Raw genomic sequence first — 21,641 nt, forward strand, 5'->3', positions numbered from 1 at the left:
GCTCCATTCGACAATCGGCTCATTTGTGAGCAGCGGCATGAATTGTGAGAAATGCAGGGACCTACACTTCATCATATTTATTACTGGCTTCAATCAACCATCACAGAGTTTTTCATATTCAGTTGTCATGTGGACACTGTGGTGGTGCTGCTGTAATGCGACAAATGGCAGTGATAAGTAACCAATGGCACATAGACAGATTAAGTGAGTGGGCACAACTATGGCAACTGCAGTTCAATGTGCGTGACATAATCTACTTTCGAAGCAAGTAACATAATTCCCAGCATTTTTCTGAATGATGTGAAGCAACTGAGTGACAAGGAGGATAATAGTTCGTGAGTTGAAGCTCACACATCAATAAAAACTGGTAGACATGTTCAAAACAACATCAAATTTCGAACATAACGCTGCTCTTTACCTCAAGGGGTCCTGCGCTACATGCGGGAGTGTACAAGGCGTCAGATGTATGGAACATTTTCATAAGCCATCGAGAACACTTCATTCAGTTGAGGATCATCTCCTGACGAAGAATATCCTGGCGTTGGAGAGTGAGCCTCACAGATCCACCACAATGATAAGGGCCTTGCAATTTCAATGACGAGCATAATTTGTACAAAGATTGATTGTGAAAGATTGACGAGCAATCAAGCCAATGTATGTAAAAGTTAAAATGAATTGAGACGCTCAATACGGGCGCTCAATATTTCCTCCCTTGGGCAAATCACAAACAACAGGCAAAATGATCAGATTTGTCTTCGGACTTGCAGCAGCAAAATCAGCCCATCAGATAAACAGAGGTAGAAATATGGACACCTATAGTAAAACAGGGAACGACTATGCTCGTGGAAATCGAGCTCTCATGATTGCAAGCTGTGGATTTTCAGCAGATCGTTTTCTGAGGAAGGCAAGATGGTCTGACCTTGTCAGTTTGTGTTTTATCAGGCTGCACGAACGTGGAAATTAAAAGTCGTGCTTTAAACACAACGCCCGAACAGGGACTTGAACCCTGGACCCTCAGATTAAAAGTCTGATGCTCTACCGACTGAGCTATCCAGGCTCTAAAGCAGCATACCCAATCTGCGAACATCACTGTCTGATACGAATCGCTCCCCCCTCCAGGCTTTGCAATACCTTCTGTAGTGCACTCGCCTGCACAGCGCATTGCTGTCACAGAATGGTTTCCACCTGCAAGATTGACAGAAGAAATAGGCTCCATTCGACAATCGGCTCATTTGTGAGCAGCGGCATGAATTGTGAGAAATGCAGGGACCTACACTTCATCATATTTATTACTGGCTTCAATCAACCATCACAGAGTTTTTCATATTCAGTTGTCATGTGGACACGGTGGTGGTGCTGCTGTAATGCTACAAATGGCAGTGATAAGTAACCAATGGCACATAGACAGATTAAGTGAGTGGGCACAACTATGGCAACTGCAGTTCAATGTGCGTGACATAATCTACTTTCGAAGCAAGTAACATAATTCCCAGCATTTTTCTGAATGATGTGAAGCAACTGAGTGACAAGGAGGATAATAGTTCGTGAGTTAAAGTTCACACATCAATAAAAACTGGTAGACATGTTCAAAACAACATCAAATTTCGAACATAACGCTGCTCTTTACCTCAAGGGGTCCTGCGCTACATGCGGGAGTGTACAAGGCGTCAGATGTATGGAACATTTTCATAAGCCATCGAGAACACTTCATTCAGTTGAGGATCATCTCCTGACGAAGAATATCCTGGCGTTGGAGAGTGAGCCTCACAGATCCACCACAATGATAAGGGCCTTGCAATTTCAATGACGAGCATAATTTGTACAAAGATTGATTGTGAAAGATTGACGAGCAATCAAGCCAATGTATGTAAAAGTAAAAATGAATTGAGACGCTCAATACGGGCGCTCAATATTTCCTCCCTTGGGCAAATCACAAACAACAGGCAAAATGATCAGATTTGTCGTCGGACTTGCAGCAGCAAAATCAGCCCATCAGATAAACAGAGGTAGAAATATGGACACCTATAGTAAAACAGGGAACGACTATGCTCGTGGAAATCGAGCTCTCATGATTGCAAGCTGTGGATTTTCAGCAGATCGTTTTCTGAGGAAGGCAAGATGGTCTGACCTTGTCAGTTTGTGTTTTATCAGGCTGCATGAACGTGGAAATTAAAAGTCGTGCTTTAAACACAACGCCCGAACAGGGACTTGAACCCTGGACCCTCAGATTAAAAGTCTGATGCTCTACCGACTGAGCTATCCAGGCTCTAACGCAGCATACCCAATCTGCGAACATCACTGTCTGATACGAATTGCTCCCCCCTCCAGGCTTTGCAATACCTTCTGTCGTGCACTCGCCTGCACAGCGCATTGCTGTCACAGAATGGTTTCCACCTGCAAGATTGACAGAAGAAATAGGCTCCATTCGACAATCGGCTCATTTGTGAGCAGCGGCATGAATTGTGAGAAATGCAGGGACCTACACTTCATCATATTTATTACTGGCTTCAATCAACCATCACAGAGTTTTTCATATTCAGTTGTCATGTGGACACTGTGGTGGTGCTGCTGTAATGCGACAAATGGCAGTGATAAGTAACCAATGGCACATAGACAGATTAAGTGAGTGGGCACAACTATGGCAACTGCAGTTCAATGTGCGTGACATAATCTACTTTCGAAGCAAGTAACATAATTCCCAGCATTTTTCTGAATGATGTGAAGCAACTGAGTGACAAGGAGGATAATAGTTCGTGAGTTGAAGCTCACACATCAATAAAAACTGGTAGACATGTTCAAAACAACATCAAATTTCGAACATAACGCTGCTCTTTACCTCAAGGGGTCCTGCGCTACATGCGGGAGTGTACAAGGCGTCAGATGTATGGAACATTTTCATAAGCCATCGAGAACACTTCATTCAGTTGAGGATCATCTCCTGACGAAGAATATCCTGGCGTTGGAGAGTGAGCCTCACAGATCCACCACAATGATAAGGGCCTTGCAATTTCAATGACGAGCATAATTTGTACAAAGATTGATTGTGAAAGATTGACGAGCAATCAAGCCAATGTATGTAAAAGTTAAAATGAATTGAGACGCTCAATACGGGCGCTCAATATTTCCTCCCTTGGGCAAATCACAAACAACAGGCAAAATGATCAGATTTGTCTTCGGACTTGCAGCAGCAAAATCAGCCCATCAGATAAACAGAGGTAGAAATATGGACACCTATAGTAAAACAGGGAACGACTATGCTCGTGGAAATCGAGCTCTCATGATTGCAAGCTGTGGATTTTCAGCAGATCGTTTTCTGAGGAAGGCAAGATGGTCTGACCTTGTCAGTTTGTGTTTTATCAGGCTGCACGAACGTGGAAATTAAAAGTCGTGCTTTAAACACAACGCCCGAACAGGGACTTGAACCCTGGACCCTCAGATTAAAAGTCTGATGCTCTACCGACTGAGCTATCCAGGCTCTAAAGCAGCATACCCAATCTGCGAACATCACTGTCTGATACGAATCGCTCCCCCCTCCAGGCTTTGCAATACCTTCTGTAGTGCACTCGCCTGCACAGCGCATTGCTGTCACAGAATGGTTTCCACCTGCAAGATTGACAGAAGAAATAGGCTCCATTCGACAATCGGCTCATTTGTGAGCAGCGGCATGAATTGTGAGAAATGCAGGGACCTACACTTCATCATATTTATTACTGGCTTCAATCAACCATCACAGAGTTTTTCATATTCAGTTGTCATGTGGACACGGTGGTGGTGCTGCTGTAATGCTACAAATGGCAGTGATAAGTAACCAATGGCACATAGACAGATTAAGTGAGTGGGCACAACTATGGCAACTGCAGTTCAATGTGCGTGACATAATCTACTTTCGAAGCAAGTAACATAATTCCCAGCATTTTTCTGAATGATGTGAAGCAACTGAGTGACAAGGAGGATAATAGTTCGTGAGTTAAAGTTCACACATCAATAAAAACTGGTAGACATGTTCAAAACAACATCAAATTTCGAACATAACGCTGCTCTTTACCTCAAGGGGTCCTGCGCTACATGCGGGAGTGTACAAGGCGTCAGATGTATGGAACATTTTCATAAGCCATCGAGAACACTTCATTCAGTTGAGGATCATCTCCTGACGAAGAATATCCTGGCGTTGGAGAGTGAGCCTCACAGATCCACCACAATGATAAGGGCCTTGCAATTTCAATGACGAGCATAATTTGTACAAAGATTGATTGTGAAAGATTGACGAGCAATCAAGCCAATGTATGTAAAAGTAAAAATGAATTGAGACGCTCAATACGGGCGCTCAATATTTCCTCCCTTGGGCAAATCACAAACAACAGGCAAAATGATCAGATTTGTCGTCGGACTTGCAGCAGCAAAATCAGCCCATCAGATAAACAGAGGTAGAAATATGGACACCTATAGTAAAACAGGGAACGACTATGCTCGTGGAAATCGAGCTCTCATGATTGCAAGCTGTGGACTTTCAGCAGATCGTTTTCTGAGGAAGGCAAGATGGTCTGACCTTGTCAGTTTGTGTTTTATCAGGCTGCACGAATGTGGAAATTAAAAGTCGTGCTTTAAACACAACGCCCGAACAGGGACTTGAACCCTGGACCCTCAGATTAAAAGTCTGATGCTCTACCGACTGAGCTATCCAGGCTCTAACGCAACGTACCCAATCTGCGAACATCACTGTCTGATACGAATCGCTCCCCCCTCCAGGCTTTGCAATACCTTCTGTAGTGCACTCGCCTGCACAGCGCATTGCTGTCACAGAATGGTTTCCACCTGCAAGATTGACAGAAGAAATAGGCTCCATTCGACAATCGGCTCATTTGTGAGCAGCGGCATGAATTGTGAGAAATGCAGGGACCTACACTTCATCATATTTATTACTGGCTTCAATCAACCATCACAGAGTTTTTCATATTCAGTTGTCATGTGGACACGGTGGTGGTGCTGCTGTAATGCTACAAATGGCAGTGATAAGTAACCAATGGCACATAGACAGATTAAGTGAGTGGGCACAACTATGGCAACTGCAGTTCAATGTGCGTGACATAATCTACTTTCGAAGCAAGTAACATAATTCCCAGCATTTTTCTGAATGATGTGAAGCAACTGAGTGACAAGGAGGATAATAGTTCGTGAGTTGAAGTTCACACATCAATAAAAACTGGTAGACATGTTCAAAACAACATCAAATTTCGAACATAACGCTGCTCTTTACCTCAAGGGGTCCTGCGCTACATGCGGGAGTGTACAAGGCGTCAGATGTATGGAACATTTTCATAAGCCATCGAGAACACTTCATTCAGTTGAGGATCATCTCCTGACGAAGAATATCCTGGCGTTGGAGAGTGAGCCTCACAGATCCACCACAATGATAAGGGCCTTGCAATTTCAATGACGAGCATAATTTGTACAAAGATTGATTGTGAAAGATTGACGAGCAATCAAGCCAATGTATGTAAAAGTTAAAATGAATTGAGACGCTCAATACGGGCGCTCAATATTTCCTCCCTTGGGCAAATCACAAACAACAGGCAAAATGATCAGATTTGTCGTCGGACTTGCAGCAGCAAAATCAGCCCATCAGATAAACAGAGGTAGAAATATGGACACCAAAAGTAAAACAGGGAACGACTATGCTCGTGGAAATCGAGCTCTCATGATTGCAAGCTGTGGACTTTCAGCAGTTCGTTTTCTGAGGAAGGCAAGATGGTCTGACCTTGTCAGTTTGTGTTTCATCAGGCTGCACGAACGTGGAAATTAAAACTCGTGCTTTAAACACAACGCCCGAACAAGGACTTGAACCCTGGACCCTCAGATTAAAAGTCTGATGCTCTACCGACTGAGCTATCCAGGCTCTAACGCAGCATACCCAATCTGCGAACATCACTGTCTGATCCGAATCGCTCCCCCCTCCAGGCTTTGCAATACCTTCTGTAGTGCACTCGCCTGCACAGCGCATTGCTGTCACAGAATGGTTTCCACCTGCAAGATTGACAGAAGAAATAGGCTCCATTCGACAATCGGCTCATTTGTGAGCAGCGGCATGAATTGTGAGAAATGCAGGGACCTACACTTCATCATATTTATTACTGGCTTCAATCAACCATCACAGAGTTTTTCATATTCAGTTGTCATGTGGACACGGTGGTGGTGCTGCTGTAATGCTACAAATGGCAGTGATAAGTAACCAATGGCACATAGACAGATTAAGTGAGTGGGCACAACTATGGCAACTGCAGTTCAATGTGCGTGACATAATCTACTTTCGAAGCAAGTAACATAATTCCCAGCATTTTTCTGAATGATGTGAAGCAACTGAGTGACAAGGAGGATAATAGTTCGTGAGTTGAAGTTCACACATCAATAAAAACTGGTAGACATGTTCAAAACAACATCAAATTTCGAACATAACGCTGCTCTTTACCTCAAGGGGTCCTGCGCTACATGCGGGAGTGTACAAGGCGTCAGATGTATGGAACATTTTCATAAGCCATCGAGAACACTTCATTCAGTTGAGGATCATCTCCTGACGAAGAATATCCTGGCGTTGGAGAGTGAGCCTCACAGATCCACCACAATGATAAGGGCCTTGCAATTTCAATGACGAGCATAATTTGTACAAAGATTGATTGTGAAAGATTGACGAGCAATCAAGCCAATGTATGTAAAAGTTAAAATGAATTGAGACGCTCAATACGGGCGCTCAATATTTCCTCCCTTGGGCAAATCACAAACAAGAGGCAAAATGATCAGATTTGTCGTCGGACTTGCAGCAGCAAAATCAGCCCATCAGATAAACAGAGGTAGAAATATGGACACCTATAGTAAAACAGGGAACGACTATGCTCGTGGAAATCGAGCTCTCATGATTGCAAGCTGTGGACTTTCAGCAGTTCGTTTTCTGAGGAAGGCAAGATGGTCTGACCTTGTCAGTTTGTGTTTCATCAGGCTGCACGAACGTGGAAATTAAAAGTCATGCTTTAAACACAACGCCCGAACAAGGACTTGAACCCTGGACCCTCAGATTAAAAGTCTGATGCTCTACCGACTGAGCTATCCAGGCTCTAACGCAGCATACCCAATCTGCGAACATCACTGTCTGATACGAATCGCTCCCCCCTCCAGGCTTTGCAATACCTTCTGTCGTGCACTCGCCTGCACAGCGCATTGCTGTCACAGAATGGTTTCCACCTGCAAGATTGACAGAAGAAATAGGCTCCATTCGACAATCGGCTCATTTGTGAGCAGCGGCATGAATTGTGAGAAATGCAGGGACCTACACTTCATCATATTTATTACTGGCTTCAATCAACCATCACAGAGTTTTTCATATTCAGTTGTCATGTGGACACTGTGGTGGTGCTGCTGTAATGCGACAAATGGCAGTGATAAGTAACCAATGGCACATAGACAGATTAAGTGAGTGGGCACAACTATGGCAACTGCAGTTCAATGTGCGTGACATAATCTACTTTCGAAGCAAGTAACATAATTCCCAGCATTTTTCTGAATGATGTGAAGCAACTGAGTGACAAGGAGGATAATAGTTCGTGAGTTGAAGTTCACACATCAATAAAAACTGGTAGACATGTTCAAAACAACATCAAATTTCGAACATAACGCTGCTCTTTACCTCAAGGGGTCCTGCGCTACATGCGGGAGTGTACAAGGCGTCAGATGTATGGAACATTTTCATAAGCCATCGAGAACACTTCATTCAGTTGAGGATCATCTCCTGACGAAGAATATCCTGGCGTTGGAGAGTGAGCCTCACAGATCCACCACAATGATAAGGGCCTTGCAATTTCAATGACGAGCATAATTTGTACAAAGATTGATTGTGAAAGATTGACGAGCAATCAAGCCAATGTATGTAAAAGTTAAAATGAATTGAGACGCTCAATACGGGCGCTCAATATTTCCTCCCTTGGGCAAATCACAAACAACAGGCAAAATGATCAGATTTGTCGTCGGACTTGCAGCAGCAAAATCAGCCCATCAGATAAACAGAGGTAGAAATATGGACACCTATAGTAAAACAGGGAACGACTATGCTCGTGGAAATTGAGCTCTCATGATTGCAAGCTGTGGATTTTCAGCAGTTCGTTTTCTGAGGAAGGCAAGATGGTCTGACCTTGTCAGTTTGTGTTTTATCAGGCTGCACGAACGTGGAAATTAAAAGTCGTGCTTTAAACACAACGCCCGAACAGGGACTTGAACCCTGGACCCTCAGATTAAAAGTCTGATGCTCTACCGACTGAGCTATCCAGGCTCTAACGCAGCATACCCAATCTGCGAACATCACTGTCTGATACGAATCGCTCCCCCCTCCAGGCTTTGCAATACCTTCTGTCGTGCACTCGCCTGCACAGCGCATTGCTGTCACAGAATGGTTTCCACCTGCAAGATTGACAGAAGAAATAGGCTCCATTCGACAATCGGCTCATTTGTGAGCAGCGGCATGAATTGTGAGAAATGCAGGGACCTACACTTCATCATATTTATTACTGGCTTCAATCAACCATCACAGAGTTTTTCATATTCAGTTGTCATGTGGACACTGTGGTGGTGCTGCTGTAATGCGACAAATGGCAGTGATAAGTAACCAATGGCACATAGACAGATTAAGTGAGTGGGCACAACTATGGCAACTGCAGTTCAATGTGCGTGACATAATCTACTTTCGAAGCAAGTAACATAATTCCCAGCATTTTTCTGAATGATGTGAAGCAACTGAGTGACAAGGAGGATAATAGTTCGTGAGTTGAAGTTCACACATCAATAAAAACTGGTAGACATGTTCAAAACAACATCAAATTTCGAACATAACGCTGCTCTTTACCTCAAGGGGTCCTGCGCTACATGCGGGAGTGTACAAGGCGTCAGATGTATGGAACATTTTCATAAGCCATCGAGAACACTTCATTCAGTTGAGGATCATCTCCTGACGAAGAATATCCTGGCGTTGGAGAGTGAGCCTCACAGATCCACCACAATGATAAGGGCCTTGCAATTTCAATGACGAGCATAATTTGTACAAAGATTGATTGTGAAAGATTGACGAGCAATCAAGCCAATGTATGTAAAAGTTAAAATGAATTGAGACGCTCAATACGGGCGCTCAATATTTCCTCCCTTGGGCAAATCACAAACAAGAGGCAAAATGATCAGATTTGTCGTCGGACTTGCAGCAGCAAAATCAGCCCATCAGATAAACAGAGGTAGAAATATGGACACCTATAGTAAAACAGGGAACGACTATGCTCGTGGAAATCGAGCTCTCATGATTGCAAGCTGTGGATTTTCAGCAGATCGTTTTCTGAGGAAGGCAAGATGGTCTGACCTTGTCAGTTTGTGTTTTATCAGGCTGCACGAACGTGGAAATTAAAAGTCGTGCTTTAAACACAACGCCCGAACAGGGACTTGAACCCTGGACCCTCAGATTAAAAGTCTGATGCTCTACCGACTGAGCTATCCAGGCTCTAACGCAGCATACCCAATCTGCGAACATCACTGTCTGATACGAATCGCTCCCCCCTCCAGGCTTTGCAATACCTTCTGTCGTGCACTCGCCTGCACAGCGCATTGCTGTCACAGAATGGTTTCCACCTGCAAGATTGACAGAAGAAATAGGCTCCATTCGACAATCGGCTCATTTGTGAGCAGCGGCATGAATTGTGAGAAATGCAGGGACCTACACTTCATCATATTTATTACTGGCTTCAATCAACCATCACAGAGTTTTTCATATTCAGTTGTCATGTGGACACTGTGGTGGTGCTGCTGTAATGCGACAAATGGCAGTGATAAGTAACCAATGGCACATAGACAGATTAAGTGAGTGGGCACAACTATGGCAACTGCAGTTCAATGTGCGTGACATAATCTACTTTCGAAGCAAGTAACATAATTCCCAGCATTTTTCTGAATGATGTGAAGCAACTGAGTGACAAGGAGGATAATAGTTCGTGAGTTGAAGTTCACACATCAATAAAAACTGGTAGACATGTTCAAAACAACATCAAATTTCGAACATAACGCTGCTCTTTACCTCAAGGGGTCCTGCGCTACATGCGGGAGTGTACAAGGCGTCAGATGTATGGAACATTTTCATAAGCCATCGAGAACACTTCATTCAGTTGAGGATCATCTCCTGACGAAGAATATCCTGGCGTTGGAGAGTGAGCCTCACAGATCCACCACAATGATAAGGGCCTTGCAATTTCAATGACGAGCATAATTTGTACAAAGATTGATTGTGAAAGATTGACGAGCAATCAAGCCAATGTATGTAAAAGTTAAAATGAATTGAGACGCTCAATACGGGCGCTCAATATTTCCTCCCTTGGGCAAATCACAAACAAGAGGCAAAATGATCAGATTTGTCGTCGGACTTGCAGCAGCAAAATCAGCCCATCAGATAAACAGAGGTAGAAATATGGACACCTATAGTAAAACAGGGAACGACTATGCTCGTGGAAATCGAGCTCTCATGATTGCAAGCTGTGGATTTTCAGCAGATCGTTTTCTGAGGAAGGCAAGATGGTCTGACCTTGTCAGTTTGTGTTTTATCAGGCTGCACGAACGTGGAAATTAAAAGTCGTGCTTTAAACACAACACCCGAACAGGGACTTGAACCCTGGACCCTCAGATTAAAAGTCTGATGCTCTACCGACTGAGCTATCCAGGCTCTAAAGCAATGCACCCAATCTGCGAACATCACTGTCTGATACGAATCGCTCCCCCCTCCAGGCTTTGCAATACCTTCTGTCGTGCACTCGCCTGCACAGCGCATTGCTGTCACAGAATGGTTTCCACCTGCAAGATTGACAGAAGAAATAGGCTCCATTCGACAATCGGCTCATTTGTGAGCAGCGGCATGAATTGTGAGAAATGCAGGGACCTACACTTCATCATATTTATTACTGGCTTCAATCAACCATCACAGAGTTTTTCATATTCAGTTGTCATGTGGACACTGTGGTGGTGCTGCTGTAATGCGACAAATGGCAGTGATAAGTAACCAATGGCACATAGACAGATTAAGTGAGTGGGCACAACTATGGCAACTGCAGTTCAATGTGCGTGACATAATCTACTTTCGAAGCAAGTAACATAATTCCCAGCATTTTTCTGAATGATGTGAAGCAACTGAGTGACAAGGAGGATAATAGTTCGTGAGTTGAAGTTCACACATCAATAAAAACTGGTAGACATGTTCAAAACAACATCAAATTTCGAACATAACGCTGCTCTTTACCTCAAGGGGTCCTGCGCTACATGCGGGAGTGTACAAGGCGTCAGATGTATGGAACATTTTCATAAGCCATCGAGAACACTTCATTCAGTTGAGGATCATCTCCTGACGAAGAATATCCTGGCGTTGGAGAGTGAGCCTCACAGATCCACCACAATGATAAGGGCCTTGCAATTTCAATGACGAGCATAATTTGTACAAAGATTGATTGTGAAAGATTGACGAGCAATCAAGCCAATGTATGTAAAAGTTAAAATGAATTGAGACGCTCAATACGGGCGCTCAATATTTCCTCCCTTGGGCAAATCACAAACAACAGGCAAAATGATCAGATTTGTCGTCGGACTTGCAGCAGCAAAATCAGCCCATCAGATAAACAGAGGTAGAAATATGGACACCTATAGTAAAACAGGGAACGACTATGCTCGTGGAAATCGAGCTCTCATGATTGCAAGCTGTGGATTTTCAGCAGATCGTTTTCTGAGGAAGGCAAGATGGTCTGACCTTGTCAGTTTGTGTTTTATCAGGCTGCACGAACGTGGAAATTAAAAGTCGTGCTTTAAACACAACACCCGAACAGGGACTTGAACCCTGGACCCTCAGATTAAAAGTCTGATGCTCTACCGACTGAGCTATCCAGGCTCTAAAGCAAAGCACCCAATCTGCGAACATCACTGTCTGATACGAATCGCTCCCCCCTCCAGGCTTTGCAATACCTTCTGTCGTGCACTCGCCTGCACAGCGCATTGCTGTCACAGAATGGTTTCCACCTGCAAGATTGACAGAAGAAATAGGCTCCATTCGACAATCGGCTCATTTGTGAGCAGCGGCATGAATTGTGAGAAATGCAGGGACCTACACTTCATCATATTTATTACTGGCTTCAATCAACCATCACAGAGTTTTTCATATTCAGTTGTCATGTGGACACTGTGGTGGTGCTGCTGTAATGCGACAAATGGCAGTGATAAGTAACCAATGGCACATAGACAGATTAAGTGAGTGGGCACAACTATGGCAACTGCAGTTCAATGTGCGTGACATAATCTACTTTCGAAGCAAGTAACATAATTCCCAGCATTTTTCTGAATGATGTGAAGCAACTGAGTGACAAGGAGGATAATAGTTCGTGAGTTGAAGTTCACACATCAATAAAAACTGGTAGACATGTTCAAAACAACATCAAATTTCGAACATAACGCTGCTCTTTACCTCAAGGGGTCCTGCGCTACATGCGGGAGTGTACAAGGCGTCAGATGTATGGAACATTTTCATAAGCCATCGAGAACACTTCATTCAGTTGAGGATCATCTCCTGACGAAGAATATCCTGGCGTTGGAGAGTGAGCCTCACAGATCCACCACAATGATAAGGGCCTTGCAATTTCAATGACGAGCATAATTTGTACAAAGATTGATTGTGAAAGATTGACGAGCAATCAAGCCAATGTATGTAAAAGTTAAAATGAATTGAGACGCTCAATACGGGCGCTCAATATTTCCTCCCTTGGGCAAATCACAAACAACAGGCAAAATGATCAGATTTGTCGTCGGACTTGCAGCAGCAAAATCAGCCCATCAGATAAACAGAGGTAGAAATATGGACACCTATAGTAAAACAGGGAACGACTATGCTCGTGGAAATCGAGCTCTCATGATTGCAAGCTGTGGATTTTCAGCAGATCGTTTTCTGAGGAAGGCAAGATGGTCTGACCTTGTCAGTTTGTGTTTTATCAGGCTGCACGAACGTGGAAATTAAAAGTCGTGCTTTAAACACAACACCCGAACAGGGACTTGAACCCTGGACCCTCAGATTAAAAGTCTGATGCTCTACCGACTGAGCTATCCAGGCTCTAAAGCAATGCACCCAATCTGCGAACATCACTGTCTGATACGAATCGCTCCCCCCTCCAGGCTTTGCAATACCTTCTGTCGTGCACTCGCCTGCACAGCGCATTGCTGTCACAGAATGGTTTCCACCTGCAAGATTGACAGAAGAAATAGGCTCCATTCGACAATCTGCTCATTTGTGAGCAGCGGCATGAATTGTGAGAAATGCAGGGACCTACACTTCATCATATTTATTACTGGCTTCAATCAACCATCACAGAGTTTTTCATATTCAGTTGTCATGTGGACACTGTGGTGGTGCTGCTGTAATGCGACAAATGGCAGTGATAAGTAACCAATGGCACATAGACAGATTAAGTGAGTGGGCACAACTATGGCAACTGCAGTTCAATGTGCGTGACATAATCTATTTTCGAAGCAAGTAACATAATTCCCAGCATTTTTCTGAATGATGTGAAGCAACTGAGTGACAAGGAGGATAATAGTTCGTGAGTTGAAGTTCACACATCAATAAAAACTGGTAGACATGTTCAAAACAACATCAAATTTCGAACATAACGCTGCTCTTTACCTCAAGGGGTCCTGCGCTACATGCGGGAGTGTACAAGGCGTCAGATGTATGGAACATTTTCATAAGCCATCGAGAACACTTCATTCAGTTGAGGATCATCTCCTGACGAAGAATATCCTGGCGTTGGAGAGTGAGCCTCACAGATCCACCACAATGATAAGGGCCTTGCAATTTCAATGACGAGCATAATTTGTACAAAGATTGATTGTGAAAGATTGACGAGCAATCAAGCCAATGTATGTAAAAGTTAAAATGAATTGAGACGCTCAATACGGGCGCTCAATATTTCCTCCCTTGGGCAAATCACAAACAAGAGGCAAAATGATCAGATTTGTCGTCGGACTTGCAGCAGCAAAATCAGCCCATCAGATAAACAGAGGTAGAAATATGGACACCTATAGTAAAACAGGGAACGACTATGCTCGTGGAAATCGAGCTCTCATGATTGCAAGCTGTGGATTTTCAGCAGATCGTTTTCTGAGGAAGGCAAGATGGTCTGACCTTGTCAGTTTGTGTTTCATCAGGCTGCACGAACGTGGAAATTAAAAGTCGTGCTTTAAACACAACGCCCGAACAGGGACTTGAACCCTGGACCCTCAGATTAAAAGTCTGATGCTCTACCGACTGAGCTATCCAGGCTCTAATGCAACGCACCCAATCTGCGAACATCACTGTCTGATACGAATCGCTCCCCCCTCCAGGCTTTGCAATACCTTCTGTCGTGCACTCGCCTGCACAGCGCATTGCTGTCACAGAATGGTTTCCACCTGCAAGATTGACAGAAGAAATAGGCTCCATTCGACAATCGGCTCATTTGTGAGCAGCGGCATGAATTGTGAGAAATGCAGGGACCTACACTTCATCATATTTATTACTGGCTTCAATCAACCATCACAGAGTTTTTCATATTCAGTTGTCATGTGGACACTGTGGTGGTGCTGCTGTAATGCGACAAATGGCAGTGATAAGTAACCAATGGCACATAGACAGATTAAGTGAGTGGGCACAACTATGGCAACTGCAGTTCAATGTGCGTGACATAATCTACTTTCGAAGCAAGTAACATAATTCCCAGCATTTTTCTGAATGATGTGAAGCAACTGAGTGACAAGGAGGATAATAGTTCGTGAGTTGAAGTTCACACATCAATAAAAACTGGTAGACTGGTGTTCAAAACAACATCAAATTTCGAACATAACGCTGCTCTTTACCTCAAGGGGTCCTGCGCTACATGCGGGAGTGTACAAGGCGTCAGATGTATGGAACATTTTCATAAGCCATCGAGAACACTTCATTCAGTTGAGGATCATCTCCTGACGAAGAATATCCTGGCGTTGGAGAGTGAGCCTCACAGATCCACCACAATGATAAGGGCCTTGCAATTTCAATGACGAGCATAATTTGTACAAAGATTGATTGTGAAAGATTGACGAGCAATCAAGCCAATGTATGTAAAAGTAAAAATGAATTGAGACGCTCAATACGGGCGCTCAATATTTCCTCCCTTGGGCAAATCACAAACAACAGGCAAAATGATCAGATTTGTCGTCGGACTTGCAGCAGCAAAATCAGCCCATCAGATAAACAGAGGTAGAAATATGGACACCTATAGTAAAACAGGGAACGACTATGCTCGTGGAAATCGAGCTCTCATGATTGCAAGCTGTGGATTTTCAGCAGATCGTTTTCTGAGGAAGGCAAGATGGTCTGACCTTGTCAGTTTGTGTTTTATCAGGCTGCACGAACGTGGAAACTAAAAGTCGTGCTTTAAACACAACGCCCGAACAGGGACTTGAACCCTGGACCCTCAGATTAAAAGTCTGATGCTCTACCGACTGAGCTATCCAGGCTCTAAAGCAGCATACCCAATCTGCGAACATCACTGTCTGATACGAATCGCTCCCCCCTCCAGGCTTTGCAATACCTTCTGTTGTGCACTCGCCTGCACAGCGCATTGCTGTCACAGAATGGTTTCCACCTGCAAGATTGACAGAAGAAATAGGCTCCATTCGACAATCGGCTCATTTGTGAGCAGCGGCATGAATTGTGAGAAATGCAGGGACCTACACTTCATCATATTTATTACTGGCTTCAATCAACCATCACAGAGTTTTTCATATTCAGTTGTCATGTGGACACGGTGGTGGTGCTGCTGTAATGCTACAAATGGCAGTGATAAGTAACCAATGGCACATAGACAGATTAAGTGAGTGATACAACTATGGCAACTGCAGTTCAATGTGCGTGACATAATCTACTTTCGAAGCAAGTAACATAATTCCCAGCATTTTTCTGAATGATGTGAAGCAACTGAGTGACAAGGAGGATAATAGTTCGTGAGTTGAAGTTCACACATCAATAAAAACTGGTAGACATGTTCAAAACAACATCAAATTTCGAACATAACGCTGCTCTTTACCTCAAGGGGTCCTGCGCTACATGCGGGAGTGTACAAGGCGTCAGATGTATGGAACATTTTCATAAGCCATCGAGAACACTTCATTCAGTTGAGGATCATCTCCTGACGAAGAATATCCTGGCGTTGGAGAGTGAGCCTCACAGATCCACCACAATGATAAGGGCCTTGCAATTTCAATGACGAGCATAATTTGTACAAAGATTGATTGTGAAAGATTGACGAGCAATCAAGCCAATGTATGTAAAAGTAAAAATGAATTGAGACGCTCAATACGGGCGCTCAATATTTCCTCCCTTGGGCAAATCACAAACAACAGGCAAAATGATCAGATTTGTCGTCGGACTTGCAGCAGCAAAATCAGCCCATCAGATAAACAGAGGTAGAAATATGGACACCTATAGTAAAACAGGGAACGACTATGCTCGTGGAAATCGAGCTCTCATGATTGCAAGCTGTGGATTTTCAGCAGATCGTTTTCTGAGGAAGGCAAGATGGTCTGACCTTGTCAGTTTGTGTTTTATCAGGCTGCACGAACGTGGAAATTAAAAGTCATGCTTTAAACACAGCGCCCGAACAGGGACTTGAACCCTGGACCCTCAGATTAAAAGTCTGATGCTCTACCGACTGAGCTATCCAGGCTCTAATGCAACGCACCCAATCTGCGAACATCACTGTCTGATACGAATCGCTCCCCCCTCCAGGCTTTGCAATACCTTCTGTCGTGCACTCGCCTGCACAGCGCATTGCTGTCACAGAATGGTTTCCACCTGCAAGATTGACAGAAGAAATAGGCTCCATTCGACAATCGGCTCATTTGTGAGCAGCGGCATGAATTGTGAGAAATGCAGGGACCTACACTTCATCATATTTATTACTGGCTTCAATCAACCATCACAGAGTTTTTCATATTCAGTTGTCATGTGGACACTGTGGTGGTGCTGCTGTAATGCGACAAATGGCAGTGATAAGTAACCAATGGCACATAGACAGATTAAGTGAGTGGGCACAACTATGGCAACTGCAGTTCAATGTGCGTGACATAATCTACTTTCGAAGCAAGTAACATAATTCCCAGCATTTTTCTGAATGATGTGAAGCAACTGAGTGACAAGGAGGATAATAGTTCGTGAGTTGAAGTTCACACATCAATAAAAACTGGTAGACATGTTCAAAACAACATCAAATTTCGAACATAACGCTGCTCTTTACCTCAAGGGGTCCTGCGCTACATGCGGGAGTGTACAAGGCGTCAGATGTATGGAACATTTTCATAAGCCATCGAGAACACTTCATTCAGTTGAGGATCATCTCCTGACGAAGAATATCCTGGCGTTGGAGAGTGAGCCTCACAGATCCACCACAATGATAAGGGCCTTGCAATTTCAATGACGAGCATAATTTGTACAAAGATTGATTGTGAAAGATTGAGGAGCAATCAAGCCAATGTATGTAAAAGTAAAAATGAATTGAGACGCTCAATACGGGCGCTCAATATTTCCTCCCTTGGGCAAATCACAAACAACAGGCAAAATGATCAGATTTGTCGTCGGACTTGCAGCAGCAAAATCAGCCCATCAGATAAACAGAGGTAGAAATATGGACACCTATAGTAAAACAGGGAACGACTATGCTCGTGGAAATCGAGCTCTCATGATTGCAAGCTGTGGATTTTCAGCAGATCGTTTTCTGAGGAAGGCAAGATGGTCTGACCTTGTCAGTTTGTGTTTTATCAGGCTGCACGAACGTGGAAATTAAAAGTCGTGCTTTAAACACAACGCCCGAACAGGGACTTGAACCCTGGACCCTCAGATTAAAAGTCTGATGCTCTACCGACTGAGCTATCCAGGCTCTAACGCAGCATACCCAATCTGCGAACATCACTGTCTGATACGAATCGCTCCCCCCTCCAGGCTTTGCAATACCTTCTGTTGTGCACTCGCCTGCACAGCGCATTGCTGTCACAGAATGGTTTCCACCTGCAAGATTGACAGAAGAAATAGGCTCCATTCGACAATCGGCTCATTTGTGAGCAGCGGCATGAATTGTGAGAAATGCAGGGACCTACACTTCATCATATTTATTACTGGCTTCAATCAACCATCACAGAGTTTTTCATATTCAGTTGTCATGTGGACACGGTGGTGGTGCTGCTGTAATGCTACAAATGGCAGTGATAAGTAACCAATGGCACATAGACAGATTAAGTGAGTGGGCACAACTATGGCAACTGCAGTTCAATGTGCGTGACATAATCTACTTTCGAAGCAAGTAACATAATTCCCAGCATTTTTCTGAATGATGTGAAGCAACTGAGTGACAAGGAGGATAATAGTTCGTGAGTTGAAGTTCACACATCAATAAAAACTGGTAGACATGTTCAAAACAACATCAAATTTCGAACATAACGCTGCTCTTTACCTCAAGGGGTCCTGCGCTACATGCGGGAGTGTACAAGGCGTCAGATGTATGGAACATTTTCATAAGCCATCGAGAACACTTCATTCAGTTGAGGATCATCTCCTGACGAAGAATATCCTGGCGTTGGAGAGTGAGCCTCACAGATCCACCACAATGATAAGGGCCTTGCAATTTCAATGACGAGCATAATTTGTACAAAGATTGATTGTGAAAGATTGACGAGCAATCAAGCCAATGTATGTAAAAGTTAAAATGAATTGAGACGCTCAATACGGGCGCTCAATATTTCCTCCCTTGGGCAAATCACAAACAACAGGCAAAATGATCAGATTTGTCGTCGGACTTGCAGCAGCAAAATCAGCCCATCAGATAAACAGAGGTAGAAATATGGACACCTATAGTAAAACAGGGAACGACTATGCTCGTGGAAATCGAGCTCTCATGATTGCAAGCTGTGGATTTTCAGCAGATCGTTTTCTGAGGAAGGCAAGATGGTCTGACCTTGTCAGTTTGTGTTTTATCAGGCTGCACGAACGTGGAAATTAAAAGTCATGCTTTAAACACAGCGCCCGAACAGGGACTTGAACCCTGGACCCTCAGATTAAAAGTCTGATGCTCTACCGACTGAGCTATCCAGGCTCAAATGCAGCATACCCAATCTGCGAACATCACTGTCTGATACGAATCGCTCCCCCCTCCAGGCTTTGCAATACCTTCTGTAGTGCACTCGCCTGCACAGCGCATTGCTGTCACAGAATGGTTTCCACCTGCAAGATTGACAGAAGAAATAGGCTCCATTCGACAATCGGCTCATTTGTGAGCAGCGGCATGAATTGTGAGAAATGCAGGGACCTACACTTCATCATATTTATTACTGGCTTCAATCAACCATCACAGAGTTTTTCATATTCAGTTGTCATGTGGACACGGTGGTGGTGCTGCTGTAATGCGACAAATGGCAGTGATAAGTAACCAATGGCACATAGACAGATTAAGTGAGTGGGCACAACTATGGCAACTGCAGTTCAATGTGCGTGACATAATCTACTTTCGAAGCAAGTAACATAATTCCCAGCATTTTTCTGAATGATGTGAAGCAACTGAGTGACAAGGAGGATAATAGTTCGTGAGTTGAAGTTCACACATCAATAAAAACTGGTAGACATGTTCAAAACAACATCAAATTTCGAACATAACGCTGCTCTTTACCTCAAGGGGTCCTGCGCTACATGCGGGAGTGTACAAGGCGTCAGATGTATGGAACATTTTCATAAGCCATCGAGAACACTTCATTCAGTTGAGGATCATCTCCTGACGAAGAATATCCTGGCGTTGGAGAGTGAGCCTCACAGATCCACCACAATGATAAGGGCCTTGCAATTTCAATGACGAGCATAATTTGTACAAAGATTGATTGTGAAAGATTGACGAGCAATCAAGCCAATGTATGTAAAAGTAAAAATGAATTGAGACGCTCAATACGGGCGCTCAATATTTCCTCCCTTGGGCAAATCACAAACAACAGGCAAAATGATCAGATTTGTCGTCGGACTTGCAGCAGCAAAATCAGCCCATCAGATAAACAGAGGTAGAAATATGGACACCTATAGTAAAACAGGGAACGACAATGCTCGTGGAAATCGAGCTCTCATGATTGCAAGCTGTGGATTTTCAGCAGATCGTTTTCTGAGGAAGGCAAGATGGTCTGACCTTGTCAGTTTGTGTTTTATCAGGCTGCACGAACGTGGAAATTAAAAGTCGTGCTTTAAACACAACGCCCAAACAGGGACTTGAACCCTGGACCCTCAGATTAAAAGTCTGATGCTCTACCGACTGAGCTATCCAGGCTCTAACGCAGCATACCCAATCTGCGAACATCACTGTCTGATACGAATCGCTCCCCCCTCCAGGCTTTGCAATACCTTCTGTAGTGCACTCGCCTGCACAGCGCATTGCTGTCACAGAATGGTTTCCACCTGCAAGATTGACAGAAGAAATAGGCTCCATTCGACAATCGGCTCATTTGTGAGCAGCGGCATGAATTGTGAGAAATGCAGGGACCTACACTTCATCATATTTATTACTGGCTTCAATCAACCATCACAGAGTTTTCATATTCAGTTGTCATGTGGACACGGTGGTGGTGCTGCTGTAATGCTACAAATGGCAGTGATACGTAACCAATGGCACATAGACAGATTAAGTGAGTGGGCACAACTATGGCAACTGCAGTTCAATGTGCGTGACATAATCTACTTTCGAAGCAAGTAACATAATTCCCAGCATTTTTCTGAATGATGTGAAGCAACTGAGTGACAAGGAGGATAATAGTTCGTGAGTTGAAGTTCACACATCAATAAAAACTGGTAGACATGTTCAAAACAACATCAAATTTCGAACATAACGCTGCTCTTTACCTCAAGGGGTCCTGCGCTACATGCGGGAGTGTACAAGGCGTCAGATGTATGGAACATTTTCATAAGCCATCGAGAACACTTCATTCAGTTGAGGATCATCTCCTGACGAAGAATATCCTGGCGTTGGAGAGTGAGCCTCACAGATCCACCACAATGATAAGGGCCTTGCAATTTCAATGACGAGCATAATTTGTACAAAGATTGATTGTGAAAGATTGACGAGCAATCAAGCCAATGTATGTAAAAGTAAAAATGAATTGAGACGCTCAATACGGGCGCTCAATATTTCCTCCCTTGGGCAAATCACAAACAACAGGCAAAATGATCAGATTTGTCGTCGGACTTGCAGCAGCAAAATCAGCCCATCAGATAAACAGAGGTAGAAATATGGACACCTATAGTAAAACAGGGAACGACTATGCTCGTGGAAATCGAGCTCTCATGATTGCAAGCTGTGGATTTTCAGCAGATCGTTTTCTGTGGAAGGCAAGATGGTCTGACCTTGTCAGTTTGTGTTTTATCAGGCTGCACGAACGTGGAAATTAAAAGTCATGCTTTAAACACAGCGCCCGAACAGGGACTTGAACCCTGGACCCTCAGATTAAAAGTCTGATGCTCTACCGACTGAGCTATCCAGGCTCAAATGCGGCATACCCAATCTGCGAACATC

General features: G+C 43.9%; 18 non-coding genes across 18 annotated transcripts; all 18 read right to left on the reverse strand.

Annotated features, from left to right (window-relative positions):
- Positions 1-984: 984 nt before the first annotated feature.
- On the reverse strand, positions 985-1,057 carry trnak-uuu (transfer RNA lysine (anticodon UUU)). Its single transcript has one exon. It is a non-coding gene; the product is annotated as a tRNA-Lys (tRNA).
- A 1,136-nt stretch (positions 1,058-2,193) lies between these two features.
- trnak-uuu (transfer RNA lysine (anticodon UUU)) lies at positions 2,194-2,266 on the reverse strand. Its single transcript has one exon. It is a non-coding gene; the product is annotated as a tRNA-Lys (tRNA).
- A 1,136-nt stretch (positions 2,267-3,402) lies between these two features.
- trnak-uuu (transfer RNA lysine (anticodon UUU)) lies at positions 3,403-3,475 on the reverse strand. The gene has a single exon. It is a non-coding gene; the product is annotated as a tRNA-Lys (tRNA).
- A 1,136-nt stretch (positions 3,476-4,611) lies between these two features.
- Positions 4,612-4,684, reverse strand: trnak-uuu (transfer RNA lysine (anticodon UUU)). The gene has a single exon. It is a non-coding gene; the product is annotated as a tRNA-Lys (tRNA).
- Positions 4,685-5,820: 1,136 nt separating this feature from the next.
- On the reverse strand, positions 5,821-5,893 carry trnak-uuu (transfer RNA lysine (anticodon UUU)). Its single transcript has one exon. It is a non-coding gene; the product is annotated as a tRNA-Lys (tRNA).
- Positions 5,894-7,029: 1,136 nt separating this feature from the next.
- trnak-uuu (transfer RNA lysine (anticodon UUU)) lies at positions 7,030-7,102 on the reverse strand. Its single transcript has one exon. It is a non-coding gene; the product is annotated as a tRNA-Lys (tRNA).
- Positions 7,103-8,238: 1,136 nt separating this feature from the next.
- On the reverse strand, positions 8,239-8,311 carry trnak-uuu (transfer RNA lysine (anticodon UUU)). The gene has a single exon. It is a non-coding gene; the product is annotated as a tRNA-Lys (tRNA).
- Positions 8,312-9,447: 1,136 nt separating this feature from the next.
- trnak-uuu (transfer RNA lysine (anticodon UUU)) lies at positions 9,448-9,520 on the reverse strand. Its single transcript has one exon. It is a non-coding gene; the product is annotated as a tRNA-Lys (tRNA).
- Positions 9,521-10,656: 1,136 nt separating this feature from the next.
- trnak-uuu (transfer RNA lysine (anticodon UUU)) lies at positions 10,657-10,729 on the reverse strand. Its single transcript has one exon. It is a non-coding gene; the product is annotated as a tRNA-Lys (tRNA).
- A 1,136-nt stretch (positions 10,730-11,865) lies between these two features.
- trnak-uuu (transfer RNA lysine (anticodon UUU)) lies at positions 11,866-11,938 on the reverse strand. The gene has a single exon. It is a non-coding gene; the product is annotated as a tRNA-Lys (tRNA).
- Positions 11,939-13,074: 1,136 nt separating this feature from the next.
- trnak-uuu (transfer RNA lysine (anticodon UUU)) lies at positions 13,075-13,147 on the reverse strand. The gene has a single exon. It is a non-coding gene; the product is annotated as a tRNA-Lys (tRNA).
- Positions 13,148-14,283: 1,136 nt separating this feature from the next.
- On the reverse strand, positions 14,284-14,356 carry trnak-uuu (transfer RNA lysine (anticodon UUU)). The gene has a single exon. It is a non-coding gene; the product is annotated as a tRNA-Lys (tRNA).
- Positions 14,357-15,494: 1,138 nt separating this feature from the next.
- Positions 15,495-15,567, reverse strand: trnak-uuu (transfer RNA lysine (anticodon UUU)). Its single transcript has one exon. It is a non-coding gene; the product is annotated as a tRNA-Lys (tRNA).
- A 1,135-nt stretch (positions 15,568-16,702) lies between these two features.
- On the reverse strand, positions 16,703-16,775 carry trnak-uuu (transfer RNA lysine (anticodon UUU)). Its single transcript has one exon. It is a non-coding gene; the product is annotated as a tRNA-Lys (tRNA).
- A 1,136-nt stretch (positions 16,776-17,911) lies between these two features.
- On the reverse strand, positions 17,912-17,984 carry trnak-uuu (transfer RNA lysine (anticodon UUU)). The gene has a single exon. It is a non-coding gene; the product is annotated as a tRNA-Lys (tRNA).
- A 1,136-nt stretch (positions 17,985-19,120) lies between these two features.
- Positions 19,121-19,193, reverse strand: trnak-uuu (transfer RNA lysine (anticodon UUU)). The gene has a single exon. It is a non-coding gene; the product is annotated as a tRNA-Lys (tRNA).
- Positions 19,194-20,329: 1,136 nt separating this feature from the next.
- On the reverse strand, positions 20,330-20,402 carry trnak-uuu (transfer RNA lysine (anticodon UUU)). Its single transcript has one exon. It is a non-coding gene; the product is annotated as a tRNA-Lys (tRNA).
- Positions 20,403-21,537: 1,135 nt separating this feature from the next.
- Positions 21,538-21,610, reverse strand: trnak-uuu (transfer RNA lysine (anticodon UUU)). Its single transcript has one exon. It is a non-coding gene; the product is annotated as a tRNA-Lys (tRNA).
- Between the last annotated feature and the right edge of the window lie 31 nt (positions 21,611-21,641).

The sequence above is a fragment of the Pristiophorus japonicus genome, chromosome 3, assembly GCF_044704955.1.
Source record: "Pristiophorus japonicus isolate sPriJap1 chromosome 3, sPriJap1.hap1, whole genome shotgun sequence".
Lineage (NCBI taxonomy): Eukaryota > Metazoa > Chordata > Chondrichthyes > Pristiophoridae > Pristiophorus > Pristiophorus japonicus.